This window comes from Neomonachus schauinslandi, chromosome X (assembly GCF_002201575.2).
Source record: "Neomonachus schauinslandi chromosome X, ASM220157v2, whole genome shotgun sequence".
Lineage (NCBI taxonomy): Eukaryota > Metazoa > Chordata > Mammalia > Carnivora > Phocidae > Neomonachus > Neomonachus schauinslandi.
The window spans coordinates 115717144-115734198 of NC_058419.1; the positions used below are offsets into that span (position 1 = coordinate 115717144).

Below are 17055 nucleotides of genomic sequence, written 5' to 3' on the forward strand. Positions count from 1 at the left end.
AGAGAATATGCTTTCTGTTGGTCTCATAGGTAGCACAGCAAATAAATGGAGCATTAAGAGCGTGAGGACTCCAGAGGATATGAATGCATCTCGACGACACTCAAGGACACCTCTTCTCCTTTGAATCATGCCTCCCGATTTGTTGAGAGCCTGCTGTTCTGTATGATAAGCTCCTACAGAATTCAAGTGTGCAGAAGAACTAGTGTGAATTAACTGAAAACACATCCATACCTGTTTTCTGTCAACCCCTTTGCTTCCCAAGGAGACAAATTCACCCATGCCCCCTGGGCCATGGTATTTTAAACTACTATCATAGAAGGTAACTGAATCTACTTGGGTGCTTTCTCCCTTTTCCACAGTTTTACTGGAATGACCTCAAATTTCATTTGACCTGGTATTTCCCAAAGTAGAGAGACAGGCTTTCCCCCGATGCACACATACTTCTCAGGCTGCCTTAACAACAGAATCAGTAGGCATGAGTCATGGTGATCAGCTATAAGACAACACATTTGTCATACTGGAGCTGGTCTCAAAACATACTATTTCTGGTATAGCCAGAGCTGAAGTCTTAAGATGCCCAAGTATGGCCATCCATCTTCACTTATCAGGCAGGATTACTTGCATGCATACATAATCCTCTGGGAGGATGTCAGGCGTTTTAAATGGCTTCATTAACTCATCCAGGTCATTAGAATAGTGCTCCTCAAAGTGTGGCCTGCAGAATGCCAGCCTCAGCATCACCGGGGAGCTTGTTAGAAATCCCGATGCTCAGGCAACCCCTTCTAAATCAGACCTCTGGGGGTGGGAACAGGAATCTGTATCTTAACAAGCTTTCCAAAGGATTCGTATGCATTCAAAAGTTTAAGAACCACCAATTAGCAGTTTACACTTATCACAAAGCTGAATTTAAAACTTGGGAAGAGGAAATGAGAAGCCTCTCCTAATATTTTCAAATTTGTACTGAGTGTTGATTTATTAGTCTTTTAAGACCAGACTTCCCTAAACCTAAACAAGGAAGAACTTAAATGGCTCCAGTAATAGCAGTGAATAAGACTGCCAGCTTCCAGGAGCATGTGTGGCCCTCTTTTTATGACCATAGGTAGTAAAATATCATTATTAAGTGTAGGTAAGTGGTGCCTGGGTGGCTCAGTCGGTTAAGCATCTGCCTTTGGCTCAGGTCATGATCCCAGGGTTCTGGGATCGAGCCCCACGTCGGGCTCCCTCCTCAGCTCAGTGGGGAACCTGCTTCTCCCTTTCCTCTCCACTTTTATGCTCTCCCTCTCTCGCACTCTCTCAGATAAATAAATAAAATCTTTTTTAAAAAAGAAGTGTAGGTGAAAAATACAGCCCTATTTTTGAACTACTTCAGAGGAAATGCACTCAATAAAGTAATTTTTAAATGAAGACAGTTTTTTATATTCCTTACAATTAATGTTTTAAAAAATAATATTCAGAAACATGAGGAAAAAATAGGCAAAGCTACTTGTGGTATATTTCCCCCAGGAAAGATAGTATTTTCTGAGCATAATACTAGGGCAAAACGAGCAAGTTTTATAGTAATTCCAACTATATTCTTGGTCTTGAGCCTAGTTAAAGGAATTCTGAGAGCTGAAATCAAGTAGGGGCAAACTGGCAAAGAAAACAGAAGCAGTCTTCTGAATTGGTCTGCAATTGGTCAGATGGCGTTAATAAATATTTATTGGGTACTTATTATGTGCAGAGTGTGTGCTTTGTGCTGAAGCTGGCCATCATTATGCCAATTTGGCAGTATAATAAACTAGCCTTCTAAAATGTCCACCAAAACCACTGTAGGTAATAGGAGGTGATGAAGTTTGATTCTGTCCCCCTGTACTCTCCTTCCACTTCTCCACAGTCTCCCCATCCCCTTATATCAAGGTGTGTTTTTTTCCACAGGAAGCTGATATTACTGATTTCACATCAGGGGCACAGGATTTTCGTTGTTTCTTTGTTTCATCCAGCCACGAAGATCCTCTGATTCACCTTCGCTGCTCCCAGTTGTTACCAAGAACATGCATTTTGCAAGCTAATGAACCAAAATCTAAGGTACAGAGTGTGGACGTGGAACTGAGCTTAAAGGAGCTTGTTATACAAAAGGATTTATTTTTGGAGAATTGTGTGTCCCTGCTGTTCAAACTTTAAGCAAAAGATACATGTCATATAATACTTTTAACTGTTTTTCCAGTGAATTTGTAAAAAAAAAAAAAAAAAAATTCACTAGGAGTGAATTAGTCATCACATCTTATCTGTTGACCTTGGGACTAGAGCCCAGGTGCATCCCCAGTTTTCATCCCCACACTGCCCCCCAGACTTGGGTTGCAGCTGACTGAAGAAGAGATAATGTTGGCTATTTAAGCGAACTGCAGAGAGACTTGGCACGTTGCACGTGCAGACCTAGCAGGACTTCTAGCTGGCCACCCATCCTCCTCCAGCTTGAATCCCAGGCAGATGAGTAGCCTGAGAAGAAGCAGATGATTGTTTAAAGGTGAGTGTGCTGGGCACTGCCTCCATCCAGGAACACATTGGAAGACAAAAGCAGGACAAGGAAATGCTTGGGTGACCCTGGATGGCTAGATGCCTGGGAATCCCCTGACTTTTCCTCTGTGTTCCCTCTAGGTGCTATTATTACCTTATGTTTGGAAAGAAATTGTGGCATTATAGGATTTTTCAAAAAGAGGAAGGGAAAAATCACTTTGGATAAGCAAACGGGTTTTTTCTTTGTTTGTGAGAGGGTTTTGTTCATTTTCCTTTGTTAACAACCCAGGTATCTGTCCCAGCTTCTGCTCCAGCAGTATTCAACATAGTCACTGATCAGCAATGGGTCCTGTTGCTCAAGGATTTGGAAAATCTGTTGGCAGATATTAATTCACAGTGAGAGAGGACCCAACTCTGCGCGACTTAGACCAGAGTTTCCTAACACTATGAGTTTGAAGACCTCCTTATACCATCAGAAAAATCTCCAAATCATCGTATAATTTTACCTACGTTTCTAGTGTTAGTTGGTTAAGAAAATATTTTATACAAGGGCAAAATGACTATAGTTTCAAAAACAATTTTAAATGATTTTGTATTTTATAAATCATAACACCTGCAGACATTTAAAAATAGCAGTCCACATATAGGAAGCCCAAGGCCCATATATAGGAAGACCTATTTTTATTCATTAGACAGCCTATACTCGGTGAGTAGAGGGATTAAAGGGTCCTTTTGCAAAGGACCTAGAATTCCTGAGTGCCCACAATGCACAGATTTGAAACCGGTGACTTAGACAATGAATGCTATTAAATAAACAAATGAATGAATCCATACAAAATGAATAATTGGGTGGAAAAAAACAAAACCTACACTTATTAGTAAAAGAGAAGAAAGTAGACATCTTTGCTGAGTCTGGAATTATGATTGATGGGTAAATGGGAAATTATTTTATGATAATTCTTGTTACTGCTATGAATATCTGTGATGAATTTAGGGGCACTCATTACTTTGGGGTCAACCATCTGTGTTAATAGAGCAATCAGATGAAATCAGTCTTCTTTAGAAGTAGGCTTTAACTATTAAAATGGTGTTTTTAAAGATGGCTTTTCTCTTCAGGGATTCAGGACTGCAGACCAGGCAAACGTTCATGGCTTTGAGATGTAACATTGCCAGGATGGACAGGCATGTCCTGAGTACCCTGAGCGAGGACAGAAGGTAACTTGCTGCCTCCTACCTTACCCTACCCAACATCCCTGGTGTTGATGGGGTGACAACCACCCATAAGGTGAGGGAAACACCCGTTTAAGGAGGGATGTCGACTCCCTGCAGAGCTGGACTACAGCTAACAGCAGGCTTCTGACTGCTACTTTTCTAACTCCCCGTTCAACTCTGAATCACGAATCCTCAGCTAGAATCTCGGGGGGTGATGTTGGGGCTTTAAGTGCCATTAAATGGAATTTTGAGAAACGGAGGAAGCATCATCTGAATCTGATTTTGGTTCAGCCCCTCTCTTCTCCTTGTAGGCCCTCCCCAAAGTCACTGTGCCCATCTTTTTTTTTTTTTTTTCCCTTTCAGTGAGTTTGTGCCTAAAACTCCAATGCAGAGCTTTCTAGGCAACTGGATAAGAATCCATGGCTTAGACCCAAGTGCACAGGGAGAGTTTATCCCTCCCCTAATTCCAAACCCCACTTTCAAATTTTTACCACCCTTACGGAAACTGTATTAGGAATATGGGGTCAGGGTTTAGAACATCCAAGTGTGTGTGAGATAGAAAAGAAAGAAAGGATGCCAGAGCCCAAGGCCAGATTCTGCTCCACGGGAGCAGGGAAACAGAGAAATACACCCATGTATTTGACCCTCTAACCACACAGGGTAAAATATACACTTGGAATACTAGAATCTGAAACTCTCAGATAGCAACACCTGCTTTGGGGAAGTCCCTGGAAAATAGGTGGGAAGAAGGCAGAGATTTTCTCTTTTGTCTATGGTACCTTCTCATTCTAGAAGACCGTTTTCCACTTACGAATTCTACTTTGGAGAATATGTAGCTTTGTAAATCTTCACACAATGAAATTTTTTGGCAGATGAAATTCTGCTCACGACCTTGTTGGTACAAGAAGCTGCATGGAAGCTGTCTTTGACTTCCTGAAGCAGAATAGTAATCAGGCTCATGCTGGCATTTGATGAGTTAAGTGAACTGGAATATGAAGTCTGACAAATTTGTTAATGGAATTTTCTTTAACCAAGAGGATCAACAAAATCCATAGGAAGTAAATCTTTGCTTCATCTCCTACTGCTGTTATTGACAGAATTATGGAGACTTTTTTTTTTTTTGCAGAAAGTCGTTGAATTGCCTGATTTTATAAAAAGTGGATAAAAACAGTATCTAATGCTAAGGAGGTAAAAATGTTCTAGAACAGTGCTGCCCAGAGATCTGCAGTGTCCTATATGGTAGCCAGCAGCCACATATGGCTACTGAGCATTTGAAACATGGCAGTATGGACTGAGGAATTGAATGTTTAATCTTATTTAATTTTAAATAATTTGATTTCAAATACCATGCATGTCTAGGGACTGCCATATTGGAAAGTGTAGTAGTAGAAGAACTCATGGGTGCTATATTTTTATTAAATATTATCGTAGGCACAAAAGAGTATATAGTATATACAGTTTAAATAATAATCAAATAATCCATGTACCCTCCAACTCTTCTTAAGAAAGAGAATATTACCCAAGCCTCTGAAGTTCCCAAGCTGCCTCTGCCTGAACCCTTTTGTATCCCACTCTACCCCCGCTGAGGTAACTACTATCCTGAATTCTGTGTTCATCATTCCTTGACTTTGTTGGATGTTTTTACCAGAATTTTTATGCATTTCTAAACAAAATTTTATTTTACTTCACATGTTTTGGGACATTTTATGAACAGAATTACACTGCATGCACTCTTTGGTGACTTGCTTTTTTACTCAATATTATGTTTAACAGTTACCCACTGTTGATGCATGTAACCATATTTCATTTTCACTGCCTTCTTAATATGCTAACGCATTTTATTTAAATGGAAGCACAGATTAGGCATTCTTTTCTGTCCTGCTCTAGTTTATTAATATATTATAGTTTTTTCATCCATCCTCCAGTCAATGGTAGTTGTGGTGTTTCTATTCTCTTGTTATTACAAACATTCTACTTAGAATATTTTTCACATGTTTCTAGGGTCAGATAAGAAAGAGTCTAGGGTACAGGCCTGGGAGCCAAACTGTTGGGTGATAAGAATACACATATTTTTCTTTACAAGGTGATGCCACATTCTTTTCCAAAGTGGTAGAACCAATTTATATACCTACTAATTGCTCAAGAAGTGTTTGGTTCTCCACATTTTGGCAATAATCATCTTTGTCAGACATTTTAATTTTTGTTCATCTGGTAGGCATAGAAGGCCATCTCATTGTATCCTTAATTAGCATCCCCAGATTATTAATGGGATTAGGGATATTTTCATTCATATATCTTTTCTTTTGAAATGCCTGCTTTCTTTTTTCTTTTTTTTTCATTGATTTGTGGGGCTTTCTTTATATTCTGGATATTAATCCTTTGCCAGTCATATGTACTGCAAATATCTTCTCCCTATTTGTGGCTTGTCTTTTACCTTTTATGGTTTATTTATTGAATAGGCCTTCTTAATTATAATGTACTTAAATTTAGCTTTGCTTGGGTATTTGTCATCTTTTTAAAGAAATCCTCCCCACCCAGAAGTTGTAATGCTTTTCCCCTATATTTTCTTCTTTAAATTTTAGTTTTCTGTTTGCCTTTGAGTCTTGTATCCACCTGTAATTGATTTTGTTTATGATAGAAAATGGAGATACAAGGTCATTTCTTTCCATAGGGATAACTATTCATTCCAGTGTTAGTTACTGAAGAGATGGGTTATTTATTCACTGATCTCCCATGCCAACTCTTGTTTATGTAGGCCAATTCTAGGCTCTCTCTTTTCATGTATCTTTCATCTCTTTTCATTTTTTCATGTATCTTTTCATCTCTTTCATGTATACGTGGGCACAATTCCAGCCCTTCCCTTTTGTGCTATTAGTCTGTTTGTCTAACCCTGAGATAATACCACTATCTCTTAAGTACTGTAATGTTGAAAGAAAGGAGCCAGACACACAAAAAATAACTAGTCTGTGCTTCTATTTACATAAAACACAAAACAGAATGAGGCATGCAGAAGAGCAGGAGATGAAGCCGAAGAGGTACTAGGTGGAACAGATCATGGAGTGAGATGGAAGCCAGTGGAAGGTTTTCGGCTGAGGAGCGCCATGACCCACTTTATGCCATCAAAGGATCACCCTGGAACTTAATTGAGAATAGGCTTTTATGAGGCAACAGCAGAAGTAGGGAGACCAGTTATAAAGCCAGTGCAACAATCCGGGTGAGAGAAGATGGCAGATGGGACTGGAGTGGTGGCAACAGAGGTAAGTGACATGTGGTCAGATTGCAGGTATATTATGAAGATCAGGTTGATCGTATTTGCTGGTGAATCCGTTGTGAGGTGCAAGAGAAGGGAGGCATCAAAAGAAGAGAAGAGGTATCAGAGTGACACATTGAGGGTTTTGACCTAGGAACTGTAAGGATGGATGATGTAGTATACAGTACAGATGTAATGTATATAAACCTATATGACACATATGTAAGGTACCCATACATACCTAGTGTGTAGTACAAGTTTGCAACATGGTATGTATATGTCTTTAATAAATAGTCCCTCTCTCTCCTTCATGGGACATATATATCAAGTTCAGATTTTAATGTCCTGTATTTCCTTAAAGTTAGAGATACCCTCACGCTCAAGTGGTGACCCTGGGTGATGCTTGCCTGATAACACAGTGGAGATGAAAGGGTGATGTCTATAAGGCTTGATTCTTAGGTAACTGATAGGCACGAACAGTGATGCCCCCTTGGGAAATGATCAGAGTAAACAAGAGTAGCTGTAACGATGTGGCTTTTAGGAGCACAATTTTTTTTTTAAGACCAGGTGCTATTTTAGCATGAGCCTAGGGGTGAATATTTACAGTAGAGAGCTTTGAGATTTCTACGTTATCTGGGTATAAGTAGAACCTTTGAGCCCCTTGGAAGAAAGCTTAGGTATTTACCAAGATGACTGTTATTTTCTGCTGCTGATGACCAGTGAAATACTTTCCAAATGTTGTTTTAATTCCATCAACCCCTCTAGATGGAGGGCTTGATATGACCTTATTGATCATGTGACTTTCAGAAATGACAGACCCCATCACCAACACGACACTGTCTCCCCACACATCTCAGTCTCCAGAGCTAGTACCAGGTTTTTCAGATTAACATTCTCAACACCAGATTATTCTGTGTTGTTGCTACAGAAGGTATACTTTGTCCATTCTTGGGCTTATAACAGATGTTTAATCAAAAGATTTGGCCAAGAACGTCACCCCTCTGTGCCACTCTACCTTCTTACCTAACTTCAGTCATAACCCTGAGGACTCACACAGTTATGCCCTAATTCTGCTATCCATCCAGTTGGATTCATTCCTAGTGCAAGGTCAGTAACATTAAGTGTTCTTGACTTGGTGTTCTTTTAAGATAAACAAGAAAATACAGGGCGCCTGGGTGGCTCAGTGGGTTAAGCATTCAACTCTTGATTTCCACTCAGGTCATGATCTCGGGGTCATGAGATTGAGCCCCGCATCCTCTCTGCGCTGGGCATGGGCATGGAGCCTGCTTAAGATTCTCTCTCTCCCTCTGCTCCTCCCTCCCCCTTTCCCTTTCCTTCTCTAAAAAAGAAAAGAAACGACCAAAAAGAAAATACAAGGCACTAACCAACAGCAAACATTAACTGGGTTAAAGCAAAACCCTTCCTTTCAGGTAATGCAAAGTACGTAAGAGATGCTTTAATGTGATTTGAAGATCCTTTTCCATCTGCTTCATTAGTCGAGTACGGCAGCTATTTTTATATTGTCACGACTCCAGCTTTTGAAATTTGTAAAACTAGTATAAAGATAGACCAGGGTACAAAATAAAAGGTCTTTTCTGTCACCCACACTTTTTTAATGTGGTGATACAGTATAGAGTTCTTACCCATAAAAAGGCCATTGTGCCAGACACCAGGAAGTATCAAGAGATAATAAATGGCCCCCACCATTAAGGAGTTTATTATCATGAGGAGACAGAGTTAGAAGCCAATCATTTCAGAGCCAGCGAAAGCCCAGCGATGACCTCCAGGGGACAGTTGAGTAGTGAGTAAGTGATGAATGTCATAGCCAGATAATACAAGTCAACTTTTATCACACAGTTCTAAGTATGTTACACGTAGCATCTCATTTAATCTTCGCCACCACCCTATGAAGAAGGATATTTTTATCACCATCCTGCAGACAATGAAATTGAGGTATAGTCACATTAAGGGACTGCTTTGAGTCACACACGAGCAAGTGGTACAGCCAGGATCTGGAAGAATCCAGGCAGTCCAGCTCCAGAATCCGTGTCACAACCTCTGTGTTGTTCTGCCATTCTGATGTCTAGCTGGGAAAATCAGCTCTACTATTTACTGTAGTTAACAAAGGGCGGGTGAAAAGAGAGAGCTTTTTATTTTGTGTCCTGGTGTGTCTGTGCACCACTTTACAAATTTGGAAAGCAGGAGTCATGATAAGATAAAAATAGCTGCTTCTTCACCAAGCAGGGAACAGTAAAAGGATCTTTAAATCACATTCAGATACCTCTTTCATGCTCCACGTTGGAAGAGGGTTGCCCTTCCATCTAGCAAATGTGGATTGCATGCTTCAGAGTTGAAATGTGTTCTCTTAGAAAGAATACCAAATCAAGAACACTTAGGATTGCTGTCTCTATAGTGGCAAATAACTGGAGGATGGCGGAATTTGGACTTTAGTGGTATATAGTTAGCTGCTCTAAGACTTAGTTTGTTCCCCTATAAAAGGGGAATAATAGTAATATCTCCCTTAGAGGGTATGTGTGAGGATTAAATTACCTGTTAGAGTAAAATGCTGAGGGGCGCCTGGGTGGTTCAGTTGGTTAAGCAACTGCCTTCGGCTTGGGTTTTGATCCCAGGGTCCTGGGATTGAGCCCCATGTCGGGCTCCCTGCTCTGTCAGGAGCCTGCTTCTCCCTGTCCCCCTGCCTGCCGCTCCCCCTGCTTGTGCTCTCTCTCCCTCTCTCTCTCTCTCTCTCTCTCTGTCAAATAAATAAAATCTTTTAAAAAATGCTGAACTTGATGCCTGGCACATAAAAAAAGACTGCATGAGAATGATGATAGTGATGATGGTGGTGGTGGTGGTGGCAATAGAGATGATCATAAAAACCCTCTCTGCTGTTGGCATGCTCAATTTTAGAACTTCAAATTTTAAGATGCTAGGCTGAGATGTTCTATGTTTTAGACTTATGAATATCATCTTTATATTTAGAAACATCCATTCATCAATGAGCTCTACCATGATCCCTTACTGGCTTTTACATGCTTCATCTTTGCCATCTCTCTGAGAAATGATAACAACATTTGAAAGAAAAATTTTACCAATTGCCCTATAACCAGAGTTGATATGAACAAAATTTGGTGAGATTTTTGCTTAGATGAAAGTTCCTCTATGTCTCACTCTCTGCTCCCACCCTACACCCCCACCCTGCATTGCTCAAGCATTAGAATTTGCAGAATGTGATTCTGAACATTCTTGTGAATGGATTAGAACGTTCCCAAAGACGAAAGAAAGTGCAATGATGTTGCCTGTAAATAGAATATCTCATCTAATTCATTATACATACCATATGTACATCTACTTTCAACACAGAGCCCACTGTAGCCAGGCACACTGAATTTCAGGAATTCATTCCTTGGACAGTCTTTATCTAAATTAATGTATAATTGCGTTCACTGAGCATATGCATTCTTTGTGATCACTGATGGGACCTCAAGAAAGGCTTCTTCGAATTCTGGAATTCCTTCCATTCACTATCACAGGAAGTTTACTTTCAGATTTTAGAATGCCAATTGGGAGTTAAAGCACATTTTTTAAAAATCTGGACTGTGTAATTAAACCAAATGGTTAGTCCTGCTTGCTATTGTATGTATATATAAGCATTTTAATTGTATTCAGTTCTATAAAATAGAAGCATTTAGTTGATTGTCTTTCCTTTCAGCTTTCCAAAGCAATATTTATGTTGCATCCTTAGATGTGAGAGTGGGCTAAAATATGACTTCTAAATACGACCAAATTTCATTGAATTGGAAGAAAATTTCCCCCACTAAGAGGATGTGTATGTGTATATGTGTGTATGTTGTTGTTGTTGTTGTTGTTGTTGGTTTGCCATACATTGTAATCATTCTTCAGGCTCTGAAATGGTAAGTGTATTTTGTGGATCTCATGGAATTCATTTACAGTCACATGGTGAGGGAAAATCTCTCCGGATCAACATATTAGAATATGTAGTGAAGAGAAGTAACAAAGCTCTAATTTTCGTAATGTGGGTTGTGTGATTTTCTATCTTCTGTTCTTTCTTTCTGCACAGGCCTCGATTCCCCTGCCAGTAAACAGCCATTGTTAAAATGTGAAAGAACTCAAGGGACGGGCAGCTGGATTTTTCACTCTAAATTGCTAGCTCACATGCAGGCCCAGCTGCCAATATCAAGTGCTTCTGTCTGTCTCATGACTCGTCATTGACCTCAGTGAGATAAACCGTTGAGTGCAGGCCTGACACTGACTTATCCCTGGCTCTAGGGTGTGCGGTAAATACCTAGGGCTTAGTGAAGACTGGGAGAGGCCACCAGGGCGTTAATTAGGCCCGTAGGTGAAAAGTGGAATCCCACAACAAAGATCAGAAATAAAGCCTGAAGACCCATTGAAAACTAGTCTGGAAAAGAAAAGAAAAGACATCCTGGATCAGCACTATTAAACCTGATTCAGTTAAAGAGGGTTTTAAATGATGATCCCTCAGTGACAATGTAAACACTAAGAGGGAACACTGTCTCTGATATTCAGCACTTAGCAGACTTCCTTCTAAGCACCCGATACATCTCTGGAGGAGAAATGAAAGAATAACTGTGAATGTTGAAAGCCCACTTTAGTGCTACATTCTCCACTTTGCCTCTCTGTTTTCCTGCATGCCTACTTCTATCTTCTCTCACTCTTGTTCTCTCTCTCTCTTTCTCTGTCTTGACTGATTGTCTCTCCTCCCTCATCTATGTGGCAAGAAACATGGCCATCTCATGACTCTACTCTGGAGTTAATATCCTCTCCATTCCAAGGACCAACCCAAACAGAACCAAATTTCATTAGTTTGATTTCCAAATAATCTGTGCCCCAACTTCTCCCAAAAGTCTTGGAGTCCACTTAAAATAAAAATGTATAGACATGTGAATCCAGGCTAGTAAAAAGGCCTTTTTTTAAAGATTTATTTATTTATTTGAGAGAGTGTGCAAGCGGGAGGGGTGGGAGAGAGAATCTCAAGCAGACTCCCCACTGAGCATGGAGCCTGACACAGGGCTCAATCTTACGACCCATGAGATCACGACCTGAGCTGAAACTGAGAGTTCAATGCTCAACCGACTGAGCCACCCAGACACCCCAGTAAAAAGGAATTTAAATTGTGGTTAAGAATCATATTTAGGAGGGCACCTGGGTGGCTCAGTCGGTTAAGCGACTGCCTTCGGCTCAGGTCATGATCCCAGGGTCCTGGGATCGAGTCCCGCATCGGACTCCCTGCTCAGCAGGGAGTCTGCTTCTCCCTCTGACCCTCCTCCCTCTCATGTGCTCTCTCTCATTCTCTCTCTCTCAGATAAATAAATAAAAAATCTTTAAAAAAAAAAAAAGAATCATATTTAGGAGAAGGAAGGGAAAAATGAAGGGGGGGAATCGGAGGGAGAGATGAACCATGAGAGACTATGGACTCTGAGAAATAAACTGAGGGTTTTAGAGGGGAGGGGGGTGGGGGGATGGGTTAGCCCGGTGATGGGTAGTAAGGAGGGCACATATTGCATGGAGCACTGGGTGTTATATGAAAACAATGAATCGTGGATCACTACATCAAAAACTAATGATGTATTGCATGGTGACTAACATAACATAATAAAAAAAATTTTTTTAATTTTTAAAAAGAATCATATTTTAAAAAGTGAGACTATAAAGCATAACAGTAATAAAATAATGAAACAAAATGGTCACCATAACTGGCATGTAAATTTAGCTGGGAGCTCCCTGGAAGTCAAGATAATTAGGGAAACATTATCAATTATAAAACCGTCAACACCTGATAGAAAAAAAAGTTGCCATTTTTTAAAAACCAGGTCTTAAAATAATGTTGGAAACACAGTAGTGCTCAATAAACATTTGTCAAATGACTTACAAGAAGTTAAACATTTTCATGGAGAAAATGTGACATAATATGCACTCAGAAATACACTCATACAAAGATGTAAATCTGTGTAGCGATTTTTCACCCAACTAGTAATACAAAGGGGGCTACTTCAACCATGTCTCTATACAGAATGCAGACGTCTTTTCTGTAAGGATTCTGATTTAAGCCGAGAGATGACATTAGATAATAGTTCAGAGAAGGCATTAGTCCTATTTACAACTCCCTTGACTGCATATAACAGAAATGGACTCAAGTGGACCCAAACTAGTATAAGCGAAAAAGCTACCACTTATTATTAAGATATAATAACATGGATCCCAAAGGCCTTGGGAATACATTAGAATGAAGCGCTTGGAACACCAACTGCACTCTTTCCATTTCTCATCTCTGTATCGTCTTCATTTCTTTCTCTTCTCGAAATTTCTGTATCTCTCTCCTCCTCCTGGGCTTCTCTGCTCTCCAATCCACATGGTGAAAAACAGGATTGTACCACCACTCATGGATTTATATTGCTTCCTTTTAAATAAGCAGTCCTGATGGAAACTGGAATTTCAATCCTAATTCCAAATTTTCAGTGAAGGTTCTCTATTTCATACAGTCTAGATCACACATCCAAGTCTGGACCAATCAAGTGTGTGTAGGAAGCCAAGGCCATATCACAGAAAATGGTTACCAGAGGGACTGCTCTTACCTTTTGGGTGGGAGTAGAGTGAGTTCCTGAAGAAGATTCTACTGCAGCCAAGGTATTATCGAATGCATTGCTATTAGGGGATCTAGCACTGAACACAAGGCTAGAAGTAAGAGATCCTATTATTGGTGGGTAATCTAGAACATCTCTTGCAAGTGTAACCCTTCCCAACCATGATTTTGGCCAAAGCTACTTAACAGTTCAAAAATAAACTTTTCCAGTGCTTTTGCTTTCAGATGACTGTGTAGAAAGTTGAAACATCTTTTTTATTTTTTAAATTTTTTGAGAGAGAGAGAGAGCATGAGTAGGGGGAGGGGCAAAGGGAGAGGGAGAGAGAATCCTCAAGCAGACTCCACGCTGAGCACAGAGCCTGACTTGGGCCTTGATCTCACAACTCCGACATCATGACCTCAGCTGAAATCAACAGCTGGCTGCTCAACTCAGCCACCCAGGCGCCCCAGTTTAAACATCTTTTTTGAAAATTAAAGAACATGATTTATATTTTGGCTTAGACGAAAAGTCATCCTACCTTTAATGGAAATGGGCCTCAGATGGACCTGGGCAGAGTCCAAATATTTCTCAGAAAAGAACCTAAAATCTGCTCAAAGCCCTGCAAGAGAACTCAGAGATCCCATCCCTCTCCCCAGATAAACAGATCATAGAATATAGGAGAAAGAATTTTTACCTAGGAAAGTTTACAGGGAGATGTTTGGGTTAACTGCCATGAGTACCATAGTACCATTCTGGCCCTGAGGGCTATCTGGGTGACAAGTGAGGGAGAGAAATCACATGATGACATCAGATTCCCAAATATCTTTCCCTCAAAGCATTCATGACATAGGTGTTAATCAGCTTATCATGACCAAGAGAGGACAGTGGTCTACGGTGGGGCCAGAATGCTGGGTTCTCAGATAGGAATGAGTCCCCTATCCCCTGTATTAAAACATTCAAAGCCGGTCCATTCTTACCATGGGTAATTCAGAACTGGGGGGAGAGATCTAGCCTTAGCTGTGTCCCCCTTCCTCTTTTTTCACAACCAAAAAAACTGGATACAATGGCTAGAACAAAAACCACTTTTCTGCATTGGGAGAAGAGAAGGAGCTCTAATAGCTTGTTATTTTGTCCAATTCCCGCCAAACATATGAAATTTCCAAAAATGTTTCACTCTCTGCTTGTGGTAGTGAGTTTCCAATAGCATGAGGCACCATAGTAAACCCAGGCCAGTAGACTCAGGCTGAGATCTAGCAGGCCCATGGAGGAAGAAATGATTAATAGCATCAGAATGACATCCTTGAGGGGCTGATCTGCCATCTCTGAGACTTTACAGAACAAACAGCACCACTAGACTGGGACTTGAGCCACCTTAGTGCTTTCTGAAGAAACAGAGGAACGAAAAGAACAGTTTTAGAATCAGAGTCGGAAACATGCCAGTAAGACAATGGTTGGAGTGCTTTTGGCAGGCTTTAGGGAAATGCCAGCTGAATCCAATATGTTCATTACACAATGCAAGCTAAGTCTGAGTGAGTGGAAACCAGCAAAAGCAAATGTAGCTGGAAAGCAGTAATAAAAGAAATAATCAAGAAATGGTGCAAATGTGGTTAGACACAGTAATAAAAATCAGCCGGGAAACTTGGGTATTTCTAATGATTTGTGGAGCAAATCAAAGAGACTGGAATATATAGGGCAGTGATTCTCAAAGTTGGTCCCTTGAGGAGAAGGATCAGTCTGGAAACTTGTTAAAAATGCACATTTTTTGGATCATGGATCACCACATCAAAAGCTAATGATGTATTTTATGGTGACTAACATAACATAATAAAATAAAATTAAAAAAAATTTTTTTAAAGAAATGCACATTTTTTAAAGATTTTATTTATTTCTTTGACAGGGAGAGACACAGTGAGAGAGGGAACACAAGCAGGGGGAGTGGGAGAGGGAGAAGCAGGCTTCCTGCCGAGCAGGGAGCCCGATGCGGGGCTTGATCCCAGGACCCCAGGATCATGACCTGAGCTGAAGGCAGAGGCTTAAGGACTGAGCCACCCAGGCGCCCCAGAAATACACATTTTTGGCCTCTCCCCAGTCTTGCTGAATCAGAAACTCTTGAGGGTGGGACTCAGAAAGTTGTGATTTAACAAGTATTCCAGGTGATTCTGATGCATGCCAAAATTTGAGAACCACTGGCATAGGGGAATGGATATTTAAAGGAATTGATAAGCATAGAAAAAGAAGCACTATATATTTGCCACGTATATATGGGAGAAGAAAAAAATGTTCAAATAAAGGTCCTATGAGCATCTTCCCTAGACCTGCGTTTTTCAAAAGCCAGGTCATCACACATTATTGGGTCATGAAATATATCTGAGTCACTGATCAACATTTTGGAAACTTAAATAGATTAGAAAAGATCTATGGTACTTAGGGTATTTTCACCACAAAATCTTTATTTTCAGTCATCCGTCTCTGTCTGTGTATATGTATGGATGTGAATGTGTCTGTGATTAGAATGTAAAAATTATTTATTACCTTGAATAGAGTTCGAACCATTGCAAAATCTGCTTCTCTAAGACGGTTATTCTTAAATTTTAAAGTACATAAGCAGTACTCAGGTGTGTTAAAGATAAATTTCCCAGCCACAAGCAGATTTGGGCACATTAGACCTGAGGTCGAACCCAGGAATATGCCTTTTTTTATTCTTTTTTTAAATTTTATTATGTTATGTTAATCACCATACATTACATCATTGGTTTTTGATGTAGTGTTCCATGATTCATTGTTTGCGTATAACACCCAGTGCTCCATTCAGTACTTGCCCTCTTTAATACCCATCACCAGGCTAACCCATCCCCCAAACCCCCTCCCCTCTAGAACCCTCAGTTTGTTTCTCAGAGTCCATAGTCTCTCATGGTTCGTCTCCCCCTCCAATTTTCCCCCCCTTCATTTTACCCTTCCTACTATCTTCTTCTTTTTTTAAACATATAATGTATTACTTGTTTCAGAGGTACAGGTCTGTGATTCAACAGTCTTATACAATTCACAGCACTCACCACAGCACATACCCTCCCCAATGTCTATCACCCAGCCACCCCATCCCTCCCACCCCCCACCACTCCAGCAACACTCAGTTTGTTTCCTGAGATTAAGAATTCCTCATATCAGTGAGATCATATGATACATGTCTTTCTCTGATTGACTTATTTCGCTCAGCATAATACCCTCCAGTTCCATCCATGTCATTGCAAATGGCAAGATTTCATTCCTTTTGATGGCTGCGTAATATTCCATTGTATATATATACCACCTCTTCTTTATCTGTTGGTGGACGTCTTGGCTCTTTCCATAGTTTGGCTATTGTGGACATTGCTGCTATAAACATCAGGGTGCATGTACCCCTTCGGATCCCTACATTTGTATCTTTGGGGTAAATACCCAGTAGTGCAATTGCTGGATCATATGGTAGCTCTATTTTCAACTTTTTGAGGAACCTCC

At 40.3% G+C, this 17055-nt stretch overlaps 1 long non-coding RNA gene across 3 annotated transcripts in view; it reads left to right on the forward strand.

Annotated features, from left to right (window-relative positions):
* The first annotated feature begins 205 nt into the window (after positions 1-205).
* The window catches only part of LOC110573792, a 106395-nt gene continuing 89545 nt past the window's right edge, over positions 206-17055 (forward strand). For 2 of the 3 annotated variants that reach the window (XR_002479928.1, XR_002479927.1), the window contains exons 1-3: positions 206-319; positions 1915-2064; positions 3610-3708. This is a non-coding gene — a long non-coding RNA (uncharacterized LOC110573792). Of the gene's footprint in view, positions 320-1914; positions 2065-2424; positions 2504-3609; positions 3709-17055 lie in introns of those variants that run through there. The other variant, XR_002479929.1, reaches the window with a different exon arrangement.